This window comes from Dromaius novaehollandiae, chromosome 6, assembly GCF_036370855.1.
Source record: "Dromaius novaehollandiae isolate bDroNov1 chromosome 6, bDroNov1.hap1, whole genome shotgun sequence".
NCBI lineage: Eukaryota > Metazoa > Chordata > Aves > Casuariiformes > Dromaiidae > Dromaius > Dromaius novaehollandiae.
In genome coordinates, this window is record NC_088103.1 from 20,584,779 (window position 1) to 20,611,526 (window position 26,748).

Sequence of the window (26,748 nt, forward strand, 5' to 3'; positions counted from 1 at the left end):
TTATTTTGCACCATCCATCCAGAAGCTTAAGTTTCACCCAGAACATACCTTCTCATTCTCCTTGAAAATGAAAGCCCAGGTGTCATATTAGATCACTGTTTGAAAGTAATCCCAATCATCTAAGGCTTCTGAAGGAGGGTGCTACAGTTTTATTAATTGGCCAGCTACCAAACAGAACTAGCACTCAATATTTTTTTTTTTTTTTTGTAAGGTGACACACAAAAATTTTGCTGATTGAGCATCTACTTGCACCCAAGAAACCTCAGAGTTATAACATAAAGCACTGGCTTTAAAAGCCTGATTCACAGGAACCTGTAGTTCCTAGGAGTCCATATAACAATGCTGTGAAAAGCTGTTCAGGCCCAGAGTACTATAATTTTTATTTTGAATAGTAATCCATTGTATGAAATATCTTGGCTTCACATGCTGGAATACTAAACATTTTTAATCCACTAGTTGATTGATCTTTTCGATCACAGATTCATTAATGGCCAACCCTACACTCAGGGACTCCCACAGATGTCCACTAAATGCTTGTCTGCAAAAGCTAATCTCCAAGTCCAAAGCCAGCTGCAGAGAACTTTAATGAACTTGGACTCAGTGGTCAGATTCTGATGTCCTCAGACATACTGACTTGCTCTTGTTTTCTAAATAGAGTCATTCATACAAACAAATCACTAGCAAATATAGTCAGAATGAGAGACTAACCAGCACTAGTGCTCACTCAGGACTGCAGAACCCGCCTAATCGAACAGGTTTTAAAAGACAGACAAAACAGAAAGCTAATTGTTCTAATAGCACAGAAGCAGGAAGGCAAAAAGAATAAAAACAAAAGAGAGAACAGACAAATTCTGCCTAAACTGTGCTAAGCACATAGCAAATTTGCTGAGAAGCTGCTCATTATTGCAACTTGGCTACAGACATACTGAACCTAGAGTTGGCTGCACTAAAGCTCATTGTGTGACACAAAAAAGAATTTTAACACGTGATTCAAGCAAATGCTAGCAGCTGCAGCCAAAGCATCCAAGCCACCATGTGAAATGTGAAAATCAAAGAGAAATAGTATTCAGAAGAGACTGCTCTGTGCTGGCTCTATTTAGTCATGCTACATAAATAGCTACACTACTACTAGAGTTAAGAGGAGAAACCTCAGGGATACACCGTTGCACTAGAATAAGACCGCTTCAGAAGCCTTGCTCATATGGCTAGAATTCTGCTACACAAAGTTACCTGAGACCCAGAAGATCTGAAGATACCAAAACAGGTTACTTGGATACTACTTGACTGAAGCATTTAAGCTGTTTTGAAATTTGTAGTTTATACTACTAATAATATTTTTTTAAAGAAATTTAATAGCAAGTTTTTCAGCTGACCCAATAACTTTCTCCCCTCCCACAGGGCATAAGACATTTTTATTTTTAATTCTGATTTGGTACAGCCAAATTTCACAGGCTTAATTCTTCACAAAATAGAATCTGTATGTTGTCATGAATTTGCTATGCAGGCCAACAACATCTAAAGAGTCCAAAGCAAGCATGAGTTCTACACATACATATGGCAAGACGAGATGCTTTCTGCAGAAAGAGCAATGCCTTTCCCCAAATTAACTGACTACAGAAATGAAAGGCCTGCACAAATCAAGGGAAAAGACAAGACTATACTGATGAGAAACCACTATCACACAGCAAGCAATATGAAACAGTACTTAGACAACTTTTTTGCTTGGAAAAACAAATCAGAATTCCTGCAAAACATGTACTTTTTAAACCTCATTTCCAACCCTCAGCCAAAGAAACTGGGTAAAACACTGAACCATGCTTCCACAGTCAGCTGCCATATGGTTAGCCAGAGGTACCTCTCCACCTCCAGAATAGACCTCTGAAAATTAGAAGAATCCTTGTTCATCGCTATGGCAGTAACATCATGAAGGTGCCACAGAAGTGTCTCCCACAGCTTGGCAAAGCTGCAAAACTCTTCACAGAGCATTTGCAGTGTGAGGGCAGACAAACCTCTTGCTAGAATCTGTGAGGAGCCAGCTCCACTGGCTCCCAATTCCCTGTTTTACCAGGACTTTGCTTGCCCTGCATGGAAAAAGACACTCCAACTAACAAAGATTTTGGAAGAAGAACTGAGGAGAAGCTCTTCTCCCCTTTGCTTTCCCAATACAGACTGCACATGCTTTTACTCTCAATTCTTTTTAGGCATACAACGTGATTATTCCTGTTCCTACTACTGAAGTAGAGAGATTCAGTTTTAGTAGATACGTTTTGCCAGAACACACAACCAAACTACCTGATAGTCTTCATTTGTTTGCCATTTCATCCTCAGTTGTATTCTTTGCGCACGCGCTTCTCTTTTTTGGACAAGATCTGTTTTTGTTTTGCAAATTTATGTCAGCTAATACTGGAAACAGAAATCCTTTTGTAGATTGTGCTTATTATTTTCCCCTCCTCCTGTTCTAGCAGACAGGGTATGCCACTGAAAATGACTTCACAACTGAAAATGTATATTTTAGTTATACTGGGAATTCAACTGCTTGCCTGTCAACCACAAAACTAAGATACACAAAGGTATTTTTACCACACTAACTATATAAACAGGGATTTAAGAAATTACCTAGATAATTAGTTAGGGTAACTGATGTGACATTATTCATTTGAAAAGAGCATAGAAAGTAACATACAAATATATGCACTTAAAATCTGTGCAAACAACAATACCACATTGCACAATTAGGAGTATTGTGCTTAAAAATGACTGTCCCACATCAATCAAGCACAGTGTGCGTTCCTGAAAGATCAGTGCTTTATTCTTATCAGGATATCTGGGTAGTTCAACACATAAGGTTTTTCTAATTGTAAACAGAAAATCCCTTTACATTGAATACAAGTATGGAGTCTATATAAACCATTAAGTCATACCATCAGTTGCTCCTTATTTCTCAACAGTTGTCAGCGTAATACAGCTAATGATAGCATTTCATCCATGCAATGCTAGCAATACTACAGCATTTCAGATTCTCTTTCTGAAATCTGAAAATACTAACACAGCCTTATACTTACCTTGAATACTCTGAGGCCTATCAGAAATAATTTCTTGTGATACTTTAGAAGGCAGTATCATTAATATTATTCTGTTTAAGAATTCCATGTAATAATCATGGATCAGATTTAAAAGTGAGTGTCACAAACAAGTTTACTCATAAATGGCCAAAATGTTAAAGGTAAGAGACAATTATGGTTTCTTATGCTCATCTTCTTTTCCTATGGTTTCCTGAAGTCATTCCTGCCCGATGCATGTCGAACAGGACCATCTCTTTTACCAAAGATACGAGGATACTATTTTGATTTATGTACTTACTTCAGATAACAGATTTACCACGCCCATGAAAGGCTGCTGATTATTCATACTCCATGATTAAAAAATTATGTCTAATTCATGGCTTCAACCTTATGGGCTTCCGATGTCTTGCTACAAAATAGTATGCCTTTTACTGCAAGTTCAGCATCCCCTATCTTCTTGCTGTAGAAAGTTATATAGTGTCATCAAGTTGTTACTAAACCATCCTTCTGATAATCTAGCGGAAAACCAGCTATTTCTCACTGTTAGAGAAATTTTCCATAACTCAAATTATTCTCCTACTTCCTCTTCACAACACCTCAAATTTTTCAGCTTTCTTTCTCTAGATCATAAAGCACTGCCGTATTTGGATTACTACTAAACTTAACTAGCAATCTCCTTAATTTTCAACTTTGTGAGGCCAGTTTGTTACCACCATACCTGAATGAAAGAAAAGGGACTCTCAGATGCTTTAATATGATTTAGTACTCTTTACTGTTCAAGTGACATATTTTGTCTTTCTTAGCTCCTGACTCCCCATTTAAAATAAATCTGAAGTTTAGTCCATGTCAAAGCTTGGGACAACATATTAAAAGAAACTCACTGAGCCTCTTAGTGCATTTTAATCCGACTAAGATTGGGACATTTAACACTGCCTTATGAGACTAGAGGGATACATGTTGAGGATCATCACTAATAGCTTACAAGATGAAAGCTGAGAAGGGAAAGAGTAAGCACTCACAAGTTTTGAGCATCTGGATGCCTGAGTACACTTGAGTACAACATTCTGCTGAAAAGCCTCCATCACCTACAGAAGCCAGATGATTTCTGCAGATCCAGTAAGGCCCAGTCTAATGCATGGAAGTTAGAAATGTCGTCTTCCATCTGAACATGATTTTCTCCTTTCTAACCCTGATGGATATGTATTTCTTTTACCTGCTAGAGTGTAAATTAGCATTTCACCATGAAAGCTTCATTTTGTTTTACCCTACATTTTCTTACCATAAATATGATAGGAGAAGTCCTGGAGTTTCCAGTGCCTCATCTAAGAGAGATGCCAAGATAAAGATATAAATAATTCAGCAAAGGATCAGAAAGCACCTAACAAAAGAATAGTTCATAGGATGAAGGATAGTGGGAGTTCACTGCAATGCAATATACTTTTATCAGTGGAAAAGGTGCAATGCTTCTGTTACCGTTCAGGGGAGCACAAAAACTTTGTATTTTCTCCAAACTATTTAACATAAAGATAGTATGAATAATAACTGGAAGAATTCAAAAAATATAGCGAATGTGATGTTACAGAACTTGCACTCATATAGACCTGAAAATAAATTCCTCCAAAATTAAGTGGGATTTGAAATATGGATTTTTGTTCAAGCCGAAATCCACAGCCTACATAATTCTGCAAAACATGCTACAAATCTTAGATGAAAGCCTCTTCCTCTCTAAAGCTTTTGGATACCTCCACTTTTGCACCAACTTTCAAACAACATAAAAGATTTGATAATTCAGTTTTTTAATTCAGTTTTTAAATCAAAAAGGAAAAAAAATATAAGTACACACTTTCAAAGGGATCTTTGAGTCCAAGCTTCAGAGATCGCATTGGCTAACAATCTAACTGCTCGATTCCAAACTCAGTTTTTTGATGTCCTGCTGAGTATTCATATCTGTCAAAGCCAGGGCACAGAGCGCATGTGAATGTAATGCATGTGAAAGTCAAAATGTGGGTTATGGCCTTTAAACTCTAGCTCTGCTAGCCACGAAGAGACAAAGTTCCCATTTTGTCAACTACTGTTTTTCTTTCCCCACCCACGCACATCATTTGCAACTACATATTCTTTTCTTATTTACTGCTTATAACAAGCACATCATTAAAAGATGATGGATTGACAGTGACACAGTTTTCAAATTGAACACGGCTTATACATACCTCATTTTTCACATCACCTACCAGTGTTCCAAATACTATGTGTCCTATTATCTGGCTACTCACACATTTCATAAAAGCAAGCATGTGTAAGCAAAACAAGAAAAAAAAAAAAACTGAAAACCTACATTAAAAGGACATTTAAAGTACAGTGGTAATTTCTCAAATATTAGGAAATACTAAAAGTAAGGTTGCCCACTGGACAAGATTAACAATCCTAACATGATAGTATTTGCAGATGGTAATACCTAGTGCAAAGTTAAATTACAGACAGAAAATTGAAACCAGTGATAAACCCACCCACAGGTAAAAAATCCAAAAGTAGCATTATGTTTTGGTTTCTGACAGTCACCTCCAATTTGGAAAGGCATTATCACACAGTCCGCAACCAGTACAGGCCGGGAGTTTTGCCACTGAAGACACTGCAGTTAGATCATGGAGATCTGGGATCAATGAAAGGAAAAATCAACACCTTTTATTTGAACCATATACCACATAAAATCACAAAACCTTATGAAGGGACCATTGCATTATCTTGAAGTAAAAGAGATTTGAGGAGGAAAAGGGTAATATACCATATTGGAACGCAGCACCTGGACTACTGTAGTCTTGGAACCAGACATTTATCTCAAATTCATAATTAATTCTCTGTCAGAATAAAACACGTGCAATTTCAAAACAGAAGCAATGTACCTTCCCCATTGTTCTATGCAGCCTAAACACATTTGTCACAGCATCTTCTGGACAAGCTGGGAGCATGTCAAAGACTGCACAAAAATTGTAGCAACTGATCAGGATTTCACCAAATTGGGTTTACAGTGTCCCTAAAGAACTTTCTGCCAGGCTGAGGGGCTCCTGTCCTCATCACAGATTACTATCGCACAGCAGCAGCAGCACACATTTTGATATGCTAGTCACATCCAACCCTCCATCCATCCAGAGACTGCAATCAGGTACCTGATAATAATGCAAGTCACATCAGCTGGACTGCTGCCGCAGTGAACTGATTCATGCTGGTGCCTTGACGCAAATAACAAGGACACCAGGGCCAGAAGATGTAGGAGCCTGTCTTTATTATACAGATGCTGTTTTCAAGCTGGAACACTGCGGTCTCCCGCTCCTCTGGCAGGTATGCAGGGCCGCTACATCCCCTCTCTTAGCCTCTGGCTGAACAGCGGCACTGTGGAATACATAAAAAAAAATAGTGCTCTGCGGTGGGGGCTGGAGAAACACACACGATCTAATCACTAAGCAGCTACTGTCTTTTCAGTGCTGTGGCACTATTTCTTAGCAAGAGTGATGTGTTTTCCCCATCATCTTTGCCACTGGGTAGAAACTTGAGACAAGTAGACAAAACACAGAACATAAAGAAAAGGTTAGTCATAAACACCATTAAACCAATTACTGATCAAGTTTCCATTGTATAGAGATAACTTTACTCTGTTGAGCAGGCATTTTTTTCCCCCTGTTGTAGCTAGCTATCTTACCATATAATTTCATGGAGACTTTAAGTATAAAGACTGTGCCATTTGCAAGTTACATATACAATCAGTTAAGCCATGACAATACTAATTACTAAGTTTATATATGATTCTTTGTGTTTACGGTCCTGGCATGCCAACAACAGTGTCGCTGCCAAATCATCCCACTGAACAATCCTGAAGTGATGTATACCTTCAAAACAGTCAGCAAAACAAGAAATCAATTGAGGCAGCAGCAACCTAAGGTATTGTCAAGTTACATTTAACTACAGATACTGAACAGGAAACCATGATTTAGTTTCCACCACCCCTTGTGGTTTTTTTGCCCAAATCTTTTTCACACACACAATCTGGGATGGAGCATTTATATGTATGTATACTTTTTGGGGTTTTTTTTTGTTTGTTTTTTTTATAAGAGGAAAGAATGAGTTTTTTTCTTGACAGATAACTCCATTCTGGGTTTTATCTCCATTTCTTTTTCCTCATCCAAGAGAAATGAAAATTGAGTTGAATGTGAAAAAAATTAGGAGGGACAAATAAGGGGAAATGGTTGCTTTTTTTTAAATCAGTTCTTGTTTTTTCCAAAATATGAAAAAAAAAAAAAATCACAGTAAGCTTCCCCCTCCCACCCCAACAAATAGCCAATTGAAGCCAACAGTGTTATATGCAGTCAGCTTTTAGCAGGAGACAGTCCAAAACAAGGTACCTAAAAGCAGAACATATTAGCCTCTTCCATTGTCATTCAATTCCAGTAAGATTCAAGCATAAAGCCAATTCACATTTTAAAGGACAATTCAAAAATACAAATGCAAGGATAAACAGACCATTTTGATTGAGAAATTCCATTCGAGGTCCTAAAGTCAAGAAAAGGATTTTGAGGTTAATACATGACTATTGGAAGTCTAGATATTATCTAATTACTGCACTCTTGCAGGATGTCTGAGAACAGTTTGTAACATAAGCCAAATCATACCACAGGTATCCCAAATAGAGTTTTTGTAACACAAGCTCCAAAAGACAGAAGCACTTGTAGGAAACTAAAGAATCACTCCTACAAACCAAGGTTCCACCCCAGCCCTAAGCAACAAGACAAAAATATTTTGTGCATGTAAAACAATCCACAAAGTATGTCATGGATTAGCTTTTATTATTTAAAAAAGGTCCACCCTAGATAAAAAAAAAATGGTTTTGCTTAATGACAGTTTTGTTAAAGTAAGAAAGAAATTGAGTGCACAGTATGAAAGAAAAAGTGAAGGTTGCACAGAAAATATGCAGTGGCAAGAGTAAACAGAGGCTAAAACTTAGACACTAATATAGCATATGCCCTTGAAATATTGAGTCCAAATAGGAACAGACTATGTCAGATTTTAGTATAAAATAAAACACTCCCTCCTGAAAATGGCAAAACAAGTGGTATGTGTTAAGAACATAAAAGCTATTGTTTAAGCAATTCCATTATTCACTGCCTTGCTCCAAGTTCACAGTCCCTTTCTCCTACTAGGTTACTTCCATATCAACCTCCATATCCAAATATAACTAAGAACTGCTCTCCTCCTTAACTGAAGGAATGATTCTCTGCTTTCCTTCTTAGCTACATTCACTCACCCCTACAAATACACACACGGCCATGTCAATTTGAAGGTTTGAAGAGAACACATTTCCAGGACAGCCACAGAAACACTGACATTACTGCTCTAACACATTTGATTCGCAATCTGTCTAACAGGGCCCACCAAGAATGACAGCAGTGTGGGATCAAACTATTCACCTTTTGTGTGGTAAGGATGGGGCATATATCTGATCTATAGGAATAAACTGTTTTCAGATTACAGTTCTAAATGGCAAGTTTTAATTGCAAATGTTATTACTGAATTTATAAAACCTCCAAGTTAGGCTCAACAGGCCTTGCTAGACTTATTAGCACACCCCAAGATACTGAACTCTATGACTGCATAACTAATACACACAAACACACCTGTATCACGGCAAAGAACCTAGGACAGACACCAGAGGACGGGCAATAACATCAAGGGAGTTATCACACCTACCTTCCCAGCAAGGAATTAACCCTAGGTTTCAGGATCACCATGATAAGAAACAAGATTGGAGTCCCATTCTGCCCTGTAACCACCAAAGGCATTTTCAGTCCAGCACATTAACCTGGAAAATAATCTCCAATGGGCACATTTCTATGGAAAATAGATTTGAAGTTTAATTTCATAACTCGGTAGAAACCTGCTGAAAAAAGTGCAGCTCTGCAGGTAAAAAAGCTTTCTTTTGAAGAAGGTGTTTTTATTAAAAAACAAAAAAACCCCACACACTTATGTCAGAAATTGGAGATTACAATACATCTTCCACCACTCTGATAGGCATAGTAAGATGCTTCATTGGTTTCCATTTCTAAGATGAGACACTATGTCTGTATGCAGAGTACTGAGGTCAGCAGACACAGTACCCTGACAGTGCACTCAATTGTTCAGTGGTTTGCTGATCTTTCGTGTCCAAAGATCAAAGTTTTATCCACACAAAACCAGCCAAACAGAAAAAGAAATTAAGCCCTAATTTCCAGACTTCAGCCTGCCTTTATGCAGAGAGTAGGACCAGATGTCTTTTCTAAACCTGCATGTCCAATTCTGGGACATAACAGACTTCATCCATCGAAAGCCACTGTCTAGTTTCCCAGTTTGGCATCTGTGACTCCATTCCATATACATGTTCACAACAGATCGTAAAGGTCTGGTTTTACCTTTTGCATTCAGTCAAGAAACAGCTACAGAGCAGAAAGATGATCCAAGATCTCCTTTATACAGGTTCCTGCAAAAAGGACCATTTATTTTGAAGTGATGTAGATAATAAATCTCCCACATATTCCAGCCACCGTGTCAAAGACAGTAGAAAGGAACTTGAGACACATCAAATGACTAAGCTTCCCACATTTCATATGCAGCGGTGGATGAAATAGTTTGAGAACACCTTGATTTACATCTTCCCAGTTATATCACATCAATAAGCAAACAGCTTCTCAAGTGCCAGCAATGAAGCCTCTTTTAGCAGAAGCCAATTCACAGCCCACATCCAAACATCAGTTTTACTTCCTGCTTTGGAAGATCAGAGGAAAATAAAAGCAATAATAAGAAAAGTTACATCAAAAAAAAAATCAGCAAAATTGTATTTAAGTATTGTAGTAGCATAGCCCTTCTCAGTGCAGTAATTCTTTCTCACTCTTCAGCCAACGGCACCAGTTCATGTAAAAGCACTAATTTCTCTATAGAGAGAGCATGAAACAAGGCAGATGGGGGACCAAAGTTTTCTGTAACCATTTAGAATATTCTCCAAATTCCAATATATCAAATACTTGCCTGGCTTGACATTTATCACGGATTGATTAGAGTATGAGACTAGGAATCAGAAGTCACGGGTTCCTTCCTGAAGGGTTCACAGTGAGACAAGGTCACTACAGACATCACTTTCACATGAGCTGAGAAACTTCAGACCCCTTTGGGTAGCACAAACTGCTCAACTACTGTTAGACAGTGAACACCCACAGGTTCAAGTTTTCATTCAATAAGTCAAGAGGAGTTAAGTACCTAAATTGTTGTTTAAAAATTAGAGGTAAGCCTCTGTCACATCAGGCTTTTGAAACAAATACGCTCTCTGACTCAGTTTGCCCATCTGTAAAGTGATGGATGTGATTTTTAGATTCCTAAGCCCAAGGGCCCTAAGGGATTCAGCAATGTTATAATAGATTCTGCAGCAATATTTTAAAATACAGGTGGTAAAGAAGTACAAATATGTTATTTTTGACTACCTCACACAGAGTGACCTGCACATTACATCCAGGCCACTGCAGAACACTGCTGCAACAGAAGAAAATAAAGCTTTACATGTACTGAGTTGCCAGAAATCACCCCAAATCAGATATAAGGAAACATGCCTTTACTTCAGAATCTATGATGCAAGGACTGACCCTGGCTTCCTAGTTTCAAATCCTGGAATCACTTCTCATCTCTACTGCACTCAGCAGTACAAGTACTTCTCTTTCTCTGACCTGACAGAGATTAAAGAAGGTATTTCACACCCCCTTAAATCAAGCCAGCTATCAAAATAACTTGGTACTATAACCTTTGTGTCAAGGTTGTTTTTCTAGTATTAGCACATTTCCCCATCTCTCTTCCACACTGTCACCATCATTATGCCAGAAGGCCCGATTTTTATTCTCCCCAGATACCTAGAGCTTGCATTTACAACAAGTGACCACCTGGAATTGTCTTAAAGCAAGAAAGCCACTGATCCAAGTTCTTCCTGTCTGAACTGACAGTGTCTGCAACAGTAGCTTCTGCCTCTCAGCTCTCCATCTGGGTCTCCAGCCATGAATTCAATCCCCTCATTGTAACGCTGGCTCTTGCAGCCAGCAAGAACATATGGAGGAGGTTCTGCTCTCAGCAACCCCAAAGATTTCCAGTTTGTGTGTGAGAGCAACAGATCTAAGCAAGAAAACCTGCTCTCTGATTTGCAAAGCAATTTCGCATACTGGGCTCAAACGTTTTTCTCTGCCAGCCAACAGGACACTTGAATAACCTCAAAGTTTTTGCCCTGACCACCTTGTAGCCAGAAGTATTGTTAAAGCTATATTTCCCCACATGCAAGATGAAATTCTGGCTATTCACATGCACAAGGCATCTCCCCTCTGACCAAAGCCTTGGACCATTAGCTAGTTCCCAAGGAACATTTTGTTCCAAAGACAGATTTACCCTTTCCCTGTCTCTGGCAGCAGCCAAAAGCAATCATGTATTATCAAGTGTTTGGATCAAATTATTTCTTTGGGAACAAAAACTAAATTTAGATTCATTTACCTTAAATGGCCTTGTACATGAAGAAGCAATGATGAAACGGATGCCAAGTACAACCTAGATACAGCGTTGACAATACTGTGACACATGTACTTTTGATCTTGTGTTTTCTTTTTGTAGGGGAAAACAGTGCTCTTGACAGCAACAGGTATAGAAAGAGTGGCAGACAACACTCAGGGCAGCCAGATCCATTTTTACTTGTGTTAATACTTCCAAATCCAGACTGCCACTATACTGTTCTGAAATTGCAGGACCTTCTTAAACACTGGGAGCTTTAGCTACTGTAAATTCTTTCCAAAAAAAATTTTTTTTGTATGCCAGGCTAATTCTGTGATTAGATACAGTTCCCAAACTACAGTACTGGATGTCCTTGATCTAGTAAGAAACATTCTTTTGATAAGGACTGGAGTTCAAAAATAGCTTTCCAGTACACCACTGTTTTAGGTGGATGAATGAGTTAAAGGAAAAGACCACAGTCTATTTAACTATTAACCACTTAGATGAATCTTTCACCTATACTTTGACCGTGGTTTAAGTCTGGACAAGTTTGCCTTCTATTTTTTGGTGTTTTAGTACATTTTTCCCATTCACTAAAAACCAAATTCCTACACCAATAAGCCTACACAAATTCAAAAGTCCTTTTTATAAACATTTCAAGTATAGAGATGACTTACTTCCAGTTGCAACTTTAAACGTTTGGCATCATGTAAGCCACCCTTAACAGACTGAATCAACACAATAGATCACAACTGCACAAAGCAGCAGTGAGTAATTTCTATAAGAGGTGTCACTGGAAGAGTTTTAGAACATGTGGTACCTTTCAGTTCAAAGCATGACAAACACACACAGTGCAACTGAGATCTGATGATGGGAAGAGTACCATATACTCTTTTGCTTATAGAATGCCAAATCTTTCTTTCAGAAGATCCTACATCTAAAAAAGCTCCTAACACTAAGTTAATATTTAATTTATAAATTTAAGCACCAAATTTTCACCTGGGAAAAAATCTGTGATCTTCAATCTCCTCATAAATTAGCATCTGTACATGCCTATTCAATGACTAGTTGGAGCCTTTCTTTATAAAGGTATGAGACCTGCAAGCAAGTACACACACTGACCATAAAAATCAGACAATTTCACTGCCCCCGATCTGGACCACATGTATATTTTGCCCCAGGCATTTCAAGGTCCCAGAAACACAGTTCTCCAAATTTCAATGACAGAACCTGTATTTTTCAGTGTTTTTCACTCTACCTAGGGCCAGCTACAGTGTGCTGACAGTTTAGACCTGTGGAATAGCAGAGTCAGGCTAACCTGGCAAAGCTGCGGCTGACATTACTTTCTACTAAGTGAGCCTTGGTAAAATTACATACTTCCCTCAGTAAAAGTCACTAGACCTGCAGAAAGCTTATGAAGTCCTGTTCAACTTACACAACCCAGATACAATAAAACAGCCCTCAAATGGATTTAATTGCATGAAATCAGGACCCCAAGTGACTAAACACGAGAGAGATGCGGTGAGGCCTAAGGCCACTGATGCTGTGTTTCTACACCCAAAATAAACCACAGAGTATTAGATAGCCTTTTTTACAAGGCCCTTCAATCAGCTCTCTCATTCTGCCTTACAACATGCTTAGTACTTAATATTCTGTATGATCTTTGTGACAGGATAAAAGTGACATGTTACTGTGTTTTTGCCTCAGAATTTTTGCAAAGCTTGATATTTCAGAGAGCCTGTTTGAGTTGCTGCTGCTAGTATGTTACCACAAAACAAATGTAGTGAAAAACTAAGATAGTACTGCAGTTAACTGCTCTGTGAACCGTGACACTGGTGACTGGCTGATACTGCTTGATTGTCTAATAGATGTGCTTGACACTTGTGATATTAAACATCACACACTTGTCAAATTCATACGGCCAAGTGCAGGATGAAGCTTTATACAACAGCTGAAAGATCCAAATTATTCCAGTGCATCAAAATGCTGCAGTATTGCCTTTGGTATTGCATCAAACCCTGCAGAAGTGTCCTCACAGAAATTATTTATATATTTATATATTTATATATTTATATATTTATATATTTATATATTTATATATTTATATATTTATATATTTATATATTTATATATTTATATATTTATATATTTATATATTTATATATTTATAAAAATCAATTGAGCACTGCACTGTCCACAGTACTGTGTGACTTATTTGTCTTGCTCTCCTGGTTTTGAAGACTAGCTTTACTTCTGCAGAGGTTGAAACTTCATTCTTAGTCTACACTTCATTATTCATTTCTGTGCTAACAAGATCAGACAAATAATGACACATTTTCATTACACACACACAGGAAGAACCTCATAATGTGCCTGAGTGAGCAGAAGACCGGACTGAAACTCAAGACATCCTATCACATGATTTTTGTAAACTGCTTCCTTGTATTATGTTTCAGTTTTCCAAACAAAAAACAAAAGAACATAACAATATGGACTTATTCCATAAAACTCTGAAACATACTAACACACAACACTAACAAACAGTGAGGAACAATATTGTTACTTACATAGACAAGGAGCATATTTTCTTCTTGTCTGCCTGGCTGTTGTACATGCTACTCAACATGAGCAAACACTAATTTAGTTATCTTTAACAATGAGATTTTGCAGGAAATTTAAGCATCAGTAACAGAGAAAGCAAGCATTCATATGAACAAAGCAAAGTCCCACTTGCACAAGACAGCCTTGGGCCCAACTTCTGAACTCGCTGAGTTCAGTTCTGCATTTAGGGTTGATACCATTGGGCGGTGGATGATTGAGCAGTACTCAAACAGCAGTGGGAACAGGAGGCTTAATTTGCGACAAGGCTACCTGTGAAAAACGGTTTGACATAAGTCTAGTAGACTTCAGCTTGCGTTTTACCAACTTTAAATTATTTTTAGGCTACAGTTCCAGTGAAAAAAGAGGAGTTATCTCCTGAGGTTAAGAGGAACTCTACTGGTCTGACCTGAATGTTGATTATGCCATTTAAAGACACACACGCTGCAGGCTGATCTAGCCAGCTTCAATGGATAAAAGATTAGGCCTGGTACAGCTCTCCAGAGCTCCAGACCAAAACATCACTGATGCTCAATGTTTCTGGGTCCCAGGTGCACAGAGGCATACACCCACTATCTCACCTCTGGAGATGGATACTGTCCTAGCAGCTGGTGGAAAAGCAGCAACACCACAACTTCCTCTCTGCCTCTTTTAGGGTAGCACAGCTAATCAGTATTGAATCTCCATTTAAGTGAAAACCCCTTAGACAAAGGGCTTGTTCTGCTCAAGAAAGCAACTACTATCAGGGTCCTGAGGGCTCTGACCAGCCTCAGCCAGGATCATCCCCTCCATCCAGGAGCCCAGGCCCAAACCTTCAAACTCTGCCCAAACTACACTATAGGTGTACTTGGCTCTGGCCCTGCCTCCTGGTAAGGCCTCAGCCCTACACTCTAGGTAGATCGTCTCCTGAGCAAACACCTCAGACTTCTGTTTTAATTTCTCTAGTCCTGCCTTTGGCCCTATGTCCAGTGCAGACTTTGGACTCATGCTGTAGCATGGTCTCCAACCCAGTCTCTGGCTTTGTCTCTTTTTGCTCCTGACAAGACAGCCTGCCCTGCCCCTGGACCTGATCTATTGCTCACCTTCAGCACCCAGCTTTGCCAATCACATTCAGACCCTGGCAGTCTGTGCCCCATTTGGGAGGGCACTGCCTGCACTGGGGTCGCCCTCGGTCATGGCTCCCTCTCTCTGGGAGCAGCTGACCTCACTGTGCCCTGACACCAAACAGCGCATCAGTGGCTCCAATAATAAAAAATTCAGATTTGACCACACAGCTAAGCAAAGGAAGTATTAAAAATGACTAAATCTGCCTAGAGGACATTAATCTCCTTACCATCCCAAAAACAGAGCATGTGCCAGTAGATCAGAGTCCAGAGAAGTGACCTGAAATCCTAACAGCACATTGACAGATGCCCCAAAGGCTTCAGGAATAGGAAAACTGGCTTCCTCCTCTTCCGCTGCCTTAAATAAGTACATCTCTTGAACTATCTGAAGTCAAGTTTGCTGAATATCCCTCTGCAAAGTCAGATTTATTTCACTTATAAACCATTTCTGAAGTTAAATAGCAAACCAGAATGAGTGATAATGGAGCTCTTCAAAAAAAAAAAAAGAAAAAAAAAAAAAAAAGCCAGAAGAGCCAGCAGTAGCCCAGTACATAAAAAGGATTCTAGTGTAGAGTCATAGACAGCTTACTCCTAGAGAGCAAGCCTTGAGCTAACACTGGGACAGTTTATACGGACCCAAAGTTATAAGGCCAAGGGTAGAAACTTGGTTCCTATCCAGTAATGAAGTTTGCCCAAATTTGTGACAGTCCCTATCTTCTGTTTCCACAGTCCTTTAATGCCTTTCATTAATTCTTTATCAGCAAATTCTGATAGCAAAATGGGAAACCTAAAGAGCTTGCTTAAAAGTAGAAACCACACTCTACTGTACACTACCAGCTCTACCAGCTAGCCCAGGTTTAAAGCACCTGCAAAAAGCAGCATGCACAGACAAAAGCCTGTTTGAAGTCAGTAACTGAGTACAAGCCTCTGTTAACTCTTCAGCTGAAAACAAACCAATAGCAACATACAGATGTTGGAGTCATAGTAGTCTGGCCTCTTCCCTTTTATATTCAATTAGTAAAAAGCCGCAGAGCATATGAAAACACAATTTCTAGCAGCACAATCCTTCACTGACTTCAGACTGGGCTTAGATCAGACTTTGAATAGCTGAGATCACACTCTTCTTGGTTTGGTGGCTTCCCGCTTCCCCCTCCCCCCTCCTTATGCAGCTTTTAGCTGTTCTACTTCAGAACAAGCTTTTATAGCCCTGAAGCCTAGGGCAACACACAGAAAGTATCCTGTGAATTACAGAATATAGTTAAAGTGCAATATAGGTAAATGAAATGCAAGTACCATTTGCCTAAAGAGAATACTAAATATAAATAATTGCACCTATTTCCATTTTGCTCAGAGTTAAGGAAACAGTCTTCACTGTTGCTGTAATCTGTATTATGGTAAGGCAGGCAAAGTATTACATTTGAAATAAAGTAATTCTCAGGACTAACAGTTTTGAAATACACATCTGATGTTTCTAGGAACTTTCTGAAATAGCTGCTAAGAACCCCAAATTATTATACCATGATATAACTCACTGAAATTTTAAAATTTTTCAGCAGCAGATTAAGAGGCCAAGAAGTTGATATTTTCACCAAAATATCATCTCTATATCATTTCCATTTTATTCATTTAAAACTGTAACTGCTGTCAGAACGGCCTAAGAGAAATACAATAAACCAACTCCTGCTACTTCCATACTTTATGTATATATAACATGTTTTCTATGAGAACCTTTTTAGTGGAATGATTTTCAATTAGAAATTTACTAACAAAGTAAACTTCAGAGTTAACCTAGGATAAAAACTATCTGTAAAAAGCCCAGAGCTGTAAAGGGAGCTTCAAATTTTTATTTTGATATTCTAATACACCATCACATATTAACAGCGTTCTCACATTCAGGTGTGAGGTGCCATGAAAGCTGACTACCAACAGCAGATTGCTGTTTTTTGAAGACAGCTCTTTATCCCTTCTGCAGACGCCACTGTTGGTCATTAGAATAGGGACTATTCTTGAAGCAGTACCAACAGAAATGCTTTTGGAAGAAGCAGTGGTAAGACTGAATTATATGTAAGCAAAAGTAGTTTACTTGTCACACGGTTCCATGAATTCACAGTCAGTAAGTCCCAGCAAGGCCAGCATGGTTATCCCATCCATGGTGAAATGTTTTACGAAATTCTGAACAAAACTCTGAGGACTTAAGAAGCCCCCAATAATGAGCAAACTTTATCTAGCCGTTACATGATGAAAGCATATCAGAGGCTCCCAGTACTCCAGCAAGACAGCATGAACAGTTACCCAGAATGTGAAGATTTTTGCCAGGAACCATTCTCTCCATAAATGGAAACTAGGCTGCTAGGCCCCCAGCTGCCAGATAATTGTCTGCATTGCTGTGGATTTCAGATCATTTTTATCTTACAAGAGGGATAAGAAAACACAGAGGAAGTATAATGCACTAGAATGCAAAGAAAATGCTGCGTGGCTGACAGGCTGCTGGCTTATTTCACAGATGTCCCTTGAGAACATTCTGCTCACAGATGTGCTTCAAAAAGAGAACAGCAGTAGGTGGTAAACAAACACCATACACCTCTCTCTGAAGAGCTTTAGTTCTCTCTACCTGATGTCGAACTATCATATGTAACAATTCACTACTACAACACAGCTTCCTGAAATACATATACAGTATGCACACACATACAGGGTAGACTTTCTCTTGGCATAAGCTAACTTTCCAAGTGATATGGATGTATGTCTTCATAGGAAGAAGTCTTCAACTTTTCTTTAACAGCAAAAAGCTAATTAAAACACAAAAAGCACTCTTTTCATTCTCCAGATCAAACTAAATAAATTAGTTTGAGCAAAATAGGAAAAATTGTTTTTCCCCAACTGTTCAAATATATATATATATAAAGAATGGCATTTCAGTGTAATATAATTTCTTACTTTAGAGCTTAAAGTTTAAATCAATTACCTATATGCTTAAGCCAAAAAAAACTTGCTTGATGAAAATACACTTTCCAAAAATGCCTTTAGTTTTTAATTTTAACACATTGAAGAGAATTTGTAGAGTCTCTCTCTTGCAGTTTGGCCCAGTGGTTAATCCAACTTTACCTGCCAAATATTGTGCTGCATACTTGATTTGCATTTGTCTGGCTTCAGTTTTCAGACAGTGCCTGTTACGTTTTTCTATGTTAGATGAAAATGGCATTTAATATTCTAGAATTTCCTCTAAGAGAAGCTACCAACACCACAATCAATTTAATTCCCTAGTATGCCAAGTACACTATATTCCTCAAATCCCTCACTAAAGACCAGTGTTTTACCCATTTGTAGTTCTCTTCTACACCCAGTTTATTTTTTCCAATGTCCCAAGAAAAAGTGTGTGTGTGTGGGGGGGGAGCACACAGCATTCCAGTACCTGCCTGGGATTTCATACCAAAGGATGCATGGTCATCCCTAATTACTGTTTTTCTATGTTCAAGGTCTGCAATGGTCTTTTTGCCACTGCAGTGCATTGGGAGCTCATACTGAGCTGCTAATCTATTATAACAGCTAAAAGTCTCTGCTGTCCAGAATACAGCCGTCAATTTGGTAAGCATAGATTATTTTTTTAGTCCTACATGTCTGATCTTGCCTTGGGCAGTATTAAAAACACTTATTTGAACAGGCATAGGTCACCAAGTGATGCCAGCTGCTCTAAAACACTGTCCTTTCTTTTTTACTGCCCATCATGCTGCTTGGCCCTCATACAGCTAAATAGGGTCAGAAAATCTAAGCTATTGACTGTATTAGAGTGTGGAAATACCTGAGCTTGCTTTTGAAAAGCTAACTTAGGGACCACAAACAAGCAGGTCAGATGATGCTCTGTGCTTCTATGCCTCAAATGCTTCTAATACCTGTGCTTTCTCATCCAAAGCTAGCAGATTACCTCTGCAGTCAGCAGCAATCAACTATAATGAGACTTAAACTAAAGTGCTTTCCTACATAAGGGATACTACTCTGATCTTAGCTCTAAGGAATTCAGCTGAAGAATGTAGGTGAGGAATACAATCTTCCTCCCCAGGCCCACATTTTCCATCAGCCAATGAGGTAATCCTGTTCGCTTCTGCCACATTTCTATCTCTGAGGTGCTTGTGGCTTCCTCATGAGCTGCTTCAACTACTCTTTCTTTTGTTACCATACCATTCCCTCTGTGTTCAGAAACAATATGGAAGGACATGAGAATGTCTGTTACCAAAACTTCTCTCTCAACAGAAAAGTTTATATGAAAGTAGTAGAAAAACATTCAAAGAGCAACTCATTGAGCCAGGGATCCACTTGAACAGATGGCTGAATGCAACCCCTGGGTAACTCAATTTAACCTCACTTGTTTAGTAAACAAAGTCAGAAAGGGACACTCTTAAAGTTGGGCAGATGGAGCCAGATGAAAAGGCAGGACTAGCAAAAACTGCTGGAGGACTCCTGGGCACAGATGTTGTTAATCAATCCACAAAATAATTAAGAAAACTTGTGTACTTTACAAAAAATTCTGCCATTAGCAGAACACAAGGCAATATCTCACATGTAACAGCCAGTCACTATTAACTAAGAAAACCACAGCCCTAACAACCCAGTTAGAACAGCACTGCAGGAGGAGCTCACGTTAAGCTGCCTATCAGGCTACACAACCCTACAGGCCACTGTTGCCAGCAGTACGTAACCACCTACTGCCTATCCTGGTCTGCAGGTAGCCTGCAAGACTTTAATGTCACAATTAAGAAGCACAGGCTGCATTTGAAAATATATCCACAGAGGAAAAAATAACTCCATCATAGCTTATCAAGTCTACCATTTCAATTCCTCAAGATCATGACTAACATCATTGTAAACTCTGGTTAAACCCCATCCACCCACCCCTTTCTCTTCTAAAGAAATAGCAGGTATATACAACCTAGCCTTTCACCCCTCCTCTACTGAAGAGATTTAAAACATAAGCAGAAAACAGGAAAGTATTCCACACAGAAAAATTATTGCTGCAAGGAAAGAGGGGCATTGGGCACAATTTTTAATAACATAAATCAGCAAGTAAAGATAACATCTACTCATCATTCTGCAGCTCTCAAAGCACTTTGAAAGCAGTCAACTGAGCTTCACAGTAGGGAGCAGAGGTCACTCCCTCCCATGTTGTCAGTGGTAAAGTATAAAGAAATACCAATGACTTGAATAATTGATCTGATAAGCCTATAGAAACACTGGCAGACTATATTACCTTAGTATGCTTAAGGAAGCAGCCTAAGCTGCTTAGGACCACTCCTCCTCTCTCCATTATAGTCTGACACAGCTTTGAAGAACAGCAATACTCCAACACCATCTAAAGAAACAGTCTCCACTCAAGTAATACAGCTAATGAACAAGATCCCTTAAAAGTGCTCTGCAAAGTAGTAGATGGAGCAAGAAGGGTTCCATGATTTTCCACACATCAGAGCAAGTCCGTGACAGATGCAGAAGAGTGGAAGTCACAACCTTAAATACAAAGCCGTCTTTCTCCCTAGTTGCCAGAGGATCTCAGTAATCTGGCCTGAAAAACAGTGTATTTTCAGTAGATGCTCAGCATCTGGAAGAAGGACTTTATATCTTGGAGTATTTCCCAATGGAAGTTCTTTCACGAGGAAGCTTCCTATTGTGTAGCTATTGCTCTTTTTTGAAGCTGGAGCGCAGTAAGGTTAAATCATGAACTGTGCTTCAAAATAATTAGTAGAAATATTTTCTTTGCATTCAGATGCCTAGGTTCTCAGGTCAATTGCCCCAAATTTACTGTAAAATCTGGAGATTACAGGAAAACTTGGCTAGACAGAATTTTGAGCTCATACCAACACAAAGCCAAGAAAAACTCCTTGGAACACAGGATTATCCATGAACAGGCTACAAAACATCTCCCTACAAGAATATACATTGAGTAATATACTAATACTGCTATACAAGTTGTTGATTTGAAAAAAAAAAAAAAAAAAAGTTCTCACTCTCTTTCCACTGTCAACTACAACAGCTCCTAGGATCTATCCTACAATCTACAATGGTTAGGCCACAGGGTAGCTTTCATCTCCTATAATCTCTTTTCTGTTCCCAAGTATCCCCATGGCATTCCCATGACAGAGATGCAGGGAGGACAGAAATAGGATTATTGCACCAGCTAATACAACCCTTTCCAAGTGAGGTTTAAAATATAAGAGGCTGAATGATTCAATAAGGCACTTGGCACCAGAGATACAGAACTGCCACTTTTCATTAACAGCTATGCATATGGTCAGCCTACCAGACAACCTTACCTGTCTGTAGAAATATTTCCTATACTCAGGCATTTCTTGCCAAACAGCACAAAAGTAATACAAGTCACATGAACCAGCTGGGTCACATACCATTTTTCCTACAGCCACATTGGTCACTCCAGTTTTTCAAATCACTTCAGGAGTCTAAACCTGCAAAAAAACTCTAACCCGGGAACAGCTACCTGTACTGGACCATAATGTTCTATATACAAACCAGGGTCCTCAGGTTAGTCTGGAGTCTAAGCATCTCATCTGTAACTAGGAAGCCCTATAGGCCTCTTATCCTTGGAGGTTAGTCTGGAGTCTAAGCATCTCATCTGTAACTAGGAAGCCCTATAGGCCTCTTATCCTTGGACCTTAAGTGTCTTTTGCAGAACAACAAAAAAAATTGATCTGCCATTTTCCTTGGTTTTTTTTTTTTTATGCTCTTAAAAGCCTCTGAATCAAAAATATCATTTGACACAATTCAAACTGGAAAGGACTTCATCAATATTATGGAGTTGCTAGCTAGCCCATTGCTGTTAATGTTACACACTGTCACAATTGCTTTGAAGTTGCTCTCCATTTGCACATTGCCTTCAGAGTGCTGCAAGACCACAAAACAGGTTTTTAAGGCACAAAGGAAACAAACAACAGCTATTTATACTACCAACATTTTGCAGAAAAAATTGCGCAAGCCCTGCTCTTAGATTTGCACCTATCATTTTTCTTCATCTTTCAACAGTGGCAATTCAATCTTGTTTTATAAATATGAAAATTCAATAAAGTGCTATTTGTTTGTAACAGGTGCCAAATGTGACCATTTGGATTCAGTAATTTAACATTATTGGTTACAAGAGGTAGAAAGCTATAATTAATGGGTCCCAATATGGCAGACCCCAAGGTAATTAAAAGAGCAGTATGTATCACAGAGTTAGAAGAGGAAAGAGAGCTGTATGTCTTTACCACCATTGTGCCTTTGAAGACATATTTCCCCTTACACATCGGAGGGTTCACAGAAGATTTTCAGGACAGGATATTTCTGCTTATCCAAACAGACATGACCATACCAGACTTATTCCATGAACTGACCTGACAGTAGATCTTTCTTGATGTCAGATTTTTCCAGCTACATTTCAGTTTGACAGAGCAGCACATCTCATGATTTGATCACAACTCTCACATTTTGATATATTGCTATAAACAAAGCTCCCACATCTACAGGATGCTTTGCAAAAACTTTTGTTTCTACTTGAGTTGGGGGGGGGGGGGGAAACTGTTTTATTCTAGGAAAAACATCACTTAAAACTTTCCTTTCCTGGTGGAGGCAAGTAACACTGAAGTGTTACAGAATTGGCAGAGCTATCCCATTAGTACCTTCCATCAGCTTTTGTACCATCAAAATCAACTCAGCTGCAATGACCAAATTAATCTGGTTAACTCACCCTGACAGCCCAGCTGGAGCAGAGGAGCTTTGGAAAGGAAACTTAGACCATCTGTGGTCCACCCCATTAAGGTGAATCATTGGCAGCATAGGGCACAATCTCTCTCAGGACCAAGTTACTAACTGAGTGTGTACTGCATGTGCTCCTTCCACACAGATACACACAAACAGAATGAAGCAGTAAGAATTGCAGTCAAGAGATGACAAAGCAATTAATCCACAGACAATTTTTACCAGCAAGGAGAGAGAACCTCATGGTATTCATCACCAATAGCATCCAAATAAAATATATATTTTTTAAAAAGTTCCTATTAGTCATAGAACAAAAAAGAAGAGGCAGCTGCAGAGTAGACTGGGCAGTTTCATTCAGCCAGAAACTGCACCAGAAACCTCTTCCAGACCCCACTCCCTCCTACTCCTCCCCTGCTGTTTCATATCCCCAATTGCCAATGAACCTCATTAGCCTTTCTGCATGAAGCACCTGCTAATCCACCCAACCTTGTTAGTGCATTGAAGAGCATCTGCTTGTCTAGAGATAGAGGAAGTCAGAACCTTTAACTCTATCCCTGCCAGATCCATTTACTACCATGCGTTCAGGTTATAACATTACTAAACTGAAGCAAGTTTCTCAGAATATATCGTCTCAAGTATCACCTCAACATTAAAGTAATGCAGTGCTCAGCAGTGCCTGAACCCAGAGCATCAGAGTACAATCAGCACCTAAACATCTCTCATATGACCCTTAAAAGACAGAAGAAATTGCACTATCCTGATTTTATAGCTGAAGAAACACAAATGCAAGGAGATTAAATGCTTTTCCTGCCCTGGAACATTGGGCTTTGCTGATTTTTACTCCTGTATAAAGGTCAACTTGCTCAATTTCCATAACCTGTTCATATACTCCTATCATCTGTTAGCTGCAGCCCTGTCTTCAGAGAGCAAGAAGAATTATGCATCTTTTCACCATATGTCTAAAACGGTTCGCTGAAGACAATCAACTCCCTGTGATCAGATACCCTTGTGACAGAAATACATGTGACCATTTGTATTTTGTCTTGTCTTTCAACTGCAGTGTACAATTTTTCCACCCAATCTCCCTGTCCCATCATGTATTTAAAAAAAGGAATACTTATAAAAACAGATGAGTTAATTATGTAAAATAAAGTTGAACATAATGAAATCTCATTGTTTCATAAAGGCTGCAGACAGAACAAGAAATCCATAGGAGAATTATAGAAACAGTGACCACTCCCAAGACCCTGCAGTCTAAACAGACAAGATGGGGAATAGAAGAAAGCAGTTATACTTTTACCACTAGAGAACAGAGACCATCATGCTGAGCAACTTGCCAGGGTCATGCAGGAAGTTCATGGAACAGCCAGGAAGTGAACAAGATGACAAGTCCCAGTCTGGAGCTTTTATTACAAGGTTAAACCATAAACAAAGTGATTTAACAAAATCATTTTATCAAAAGGGCTTGACAACAAGTTGATGTCTTGTTGCTTCAGTCTTGATTTACAGTGCAGAACTTGCAGGAGTGATCTCTAACATCTGCTAGATATTTTAATCCATTGTCATATAGATTTTCTAATAAATCCAGGTTATCTAGCAGCATCTGCATAGCCTTTTGCCAGCATACCAGACAACATACACCTACATCGAATCAATTTCAACTGTCACAAGAAGGAGGTGGTTCTTTCTTGCAGTGAAAACATTTGCTCATGTTCCGTAGTTGACTGCAGTTGCTCTTTTTATTGTCTTTTTAGTGTTTGACCTGCCTTTCCCACCAGCAAGACCCTGCTTCCTAGTGTCTTCAATATCCACTCAATTGTTTGACTCCATCTTTCCAGATGACAGCTTTTATTACATGATGTTCTTGTGCATTCTTGGGGGGGGGGGGGGGGGGAGGCAGGGTATTAATTCTATGACATGGTATGGTTTTGTCAATAACAAACCCAGCAAAATAATCTTGATACATTAGTGTGGTCTTATTCACACAACTTATCTTGGGGATTCAAACATTCTTGAAAAATCTTTTCAGGTAGATGTGTAGCCAGCTACAGGCAGACTTGAGCACAGGTAAGTCTATATTTTCTATGAACTCAGATTATCCCTACCTTTTCCCAACACATTGCTCTCAAGTCATACCTTCTATGTATGCATCTCTGTTCGTATTTACATTAATAACCTCAGAGCTGCTTCAAAACTGTTCTAGATAAGTGTACGTAGCCTCTAATCCTCAGCCTGGTCATATCTTTTGCACCCAATAAAGACTATAAAAATGAGAAAAATAAAATTGGAGATAGGACCTGGCATGCTTATGACAGATTTAATAATTGCCTTTCTTTCTCAGAGCTCATTTTTCCCTCCTCCATGTTTACTTTCTTTAAAAGTTCACAAGTACTTCCCAGCTTCTCACTCCAGCTGTACACTTCTAAAATATTATGTAGGGCTTTTTTAATTTGTAGGTTTTGGACTACTACTGTAATATGATGTAATAAAATACCATGGGAGGGTAGGTGTTTCAGGCAGTTCCAGCATATTAAAGCATGAAAATCTGTTTTTATTCAGTCACTCTCCTGTAGAGGAAGCCTGCTCAGATACAAGGATGTTCATACTTTTTTCTCTCAACCTCTACACAAGCTTCCTGAGCTTTCCCTCCCATCAAAAGGAAACAGCAATGTGACCCACATCTGCACAGTTTACAGATTTGATTGGTTCTTTCTGCTTCAAAAAAAATACAGAGTTAAAGTACGTTAGCATGGTACCATTTTATCAGTACTATTGCTCCAAGCTGACAGTAAGCAGAATAAGGGTTTAGTCTCATTTTTCCTTGTCTTGAGAATTCATGAGTATTCCAGTACCACTGATCACATCCTATTTAATTGCCAAGCCCCCAGGCTGAACTAGCCCTGGTTTTGTCAAACTCTCACACTAGCATAAGACTCTGACATGTATACAATAGCTTTTCTTCACCATAAGAGTTCACACTACTGCGTGACAAGTTATTCCCTCTCTGCCTTTTAGAGGGTTTTTTGCTTTCTGAGGAATCTGACATCAACTAAAAATTTTCAAGTTTCTGATTCCAGCTAGATCAGACACATGGCAGTTACAGAGATCACACAAACAGATGAGACACCATCCAGAGAAAGGCAGAACAAGCTTCAAATATAGAAGAAAAGGTACCTCACATAGGAAGTACTGAAGGACATGTTGCAAAAAACAGCCTTTTTATGCTGAATCATTGGCAAGATTTTAACTTCTGCCAGCGTATTAGTTGCTGAATAGTTAGTTATCCTTAACTAAAACTAGTACAGAGATGCAGCTTTGATTGTTAATTCATCAGGAAGGCAGTGCCTTCCAGTAGGGTCCTGAGATAGAACTTGGACACCTGATTAGTATGTCAATGCAAATGATAAACTGCAATAATAATTACTGGCTGAAAGTTTCAATCAACAATAGCAGTAGAGAAAGCAATGGACTGCTTCAGTTCATGCTCTGTTTACACCTTGTCAGAACATATATTGGCAGGAGAAATACCTGGTTCATGGGATTTGCTGTATCTGTTGGGCACTAAAGCACTGTAACTGCCCCTCTGGGGTGGCTTCATTCTTCTGTGTCTTAAGAACTCTGTGGGTTGCTTGTAGAGTGCATACTGGTGAACAGATGGAAGAGTCCAGGCCCTCTTGTCTCCTTATGTCTCTTCTTAGGAATTCCTGTAACTGTAA

At 39.0% G+C, this 26,748-nt stretch overlaps 1 long non-coding RNA gene across 4 annotated transcripts in view; it reads right to left on the reverse strand.

The window, feature by feature from the left end:
• LOC112993317 (uncharacterized) overlaps positions 1–26,748 on the reverse strand; it is a 591,392-nt gene that overhangs the window by 540,444 nt on the left and 24,200 nt on the right. For all 4 annotated transcript variants that reach the window (XR_010389683.1, XR_010389682.1, XR_010389681.1 and 1 more), the window contains exon 2: positions 26,561–26,742. This is a non-coding gene — a long non-coding RNA (uncharacterized LOC112993317). The remainder of the gene's footprint in view (positions 1–26,560; positions 26,743–26,748) is intronic.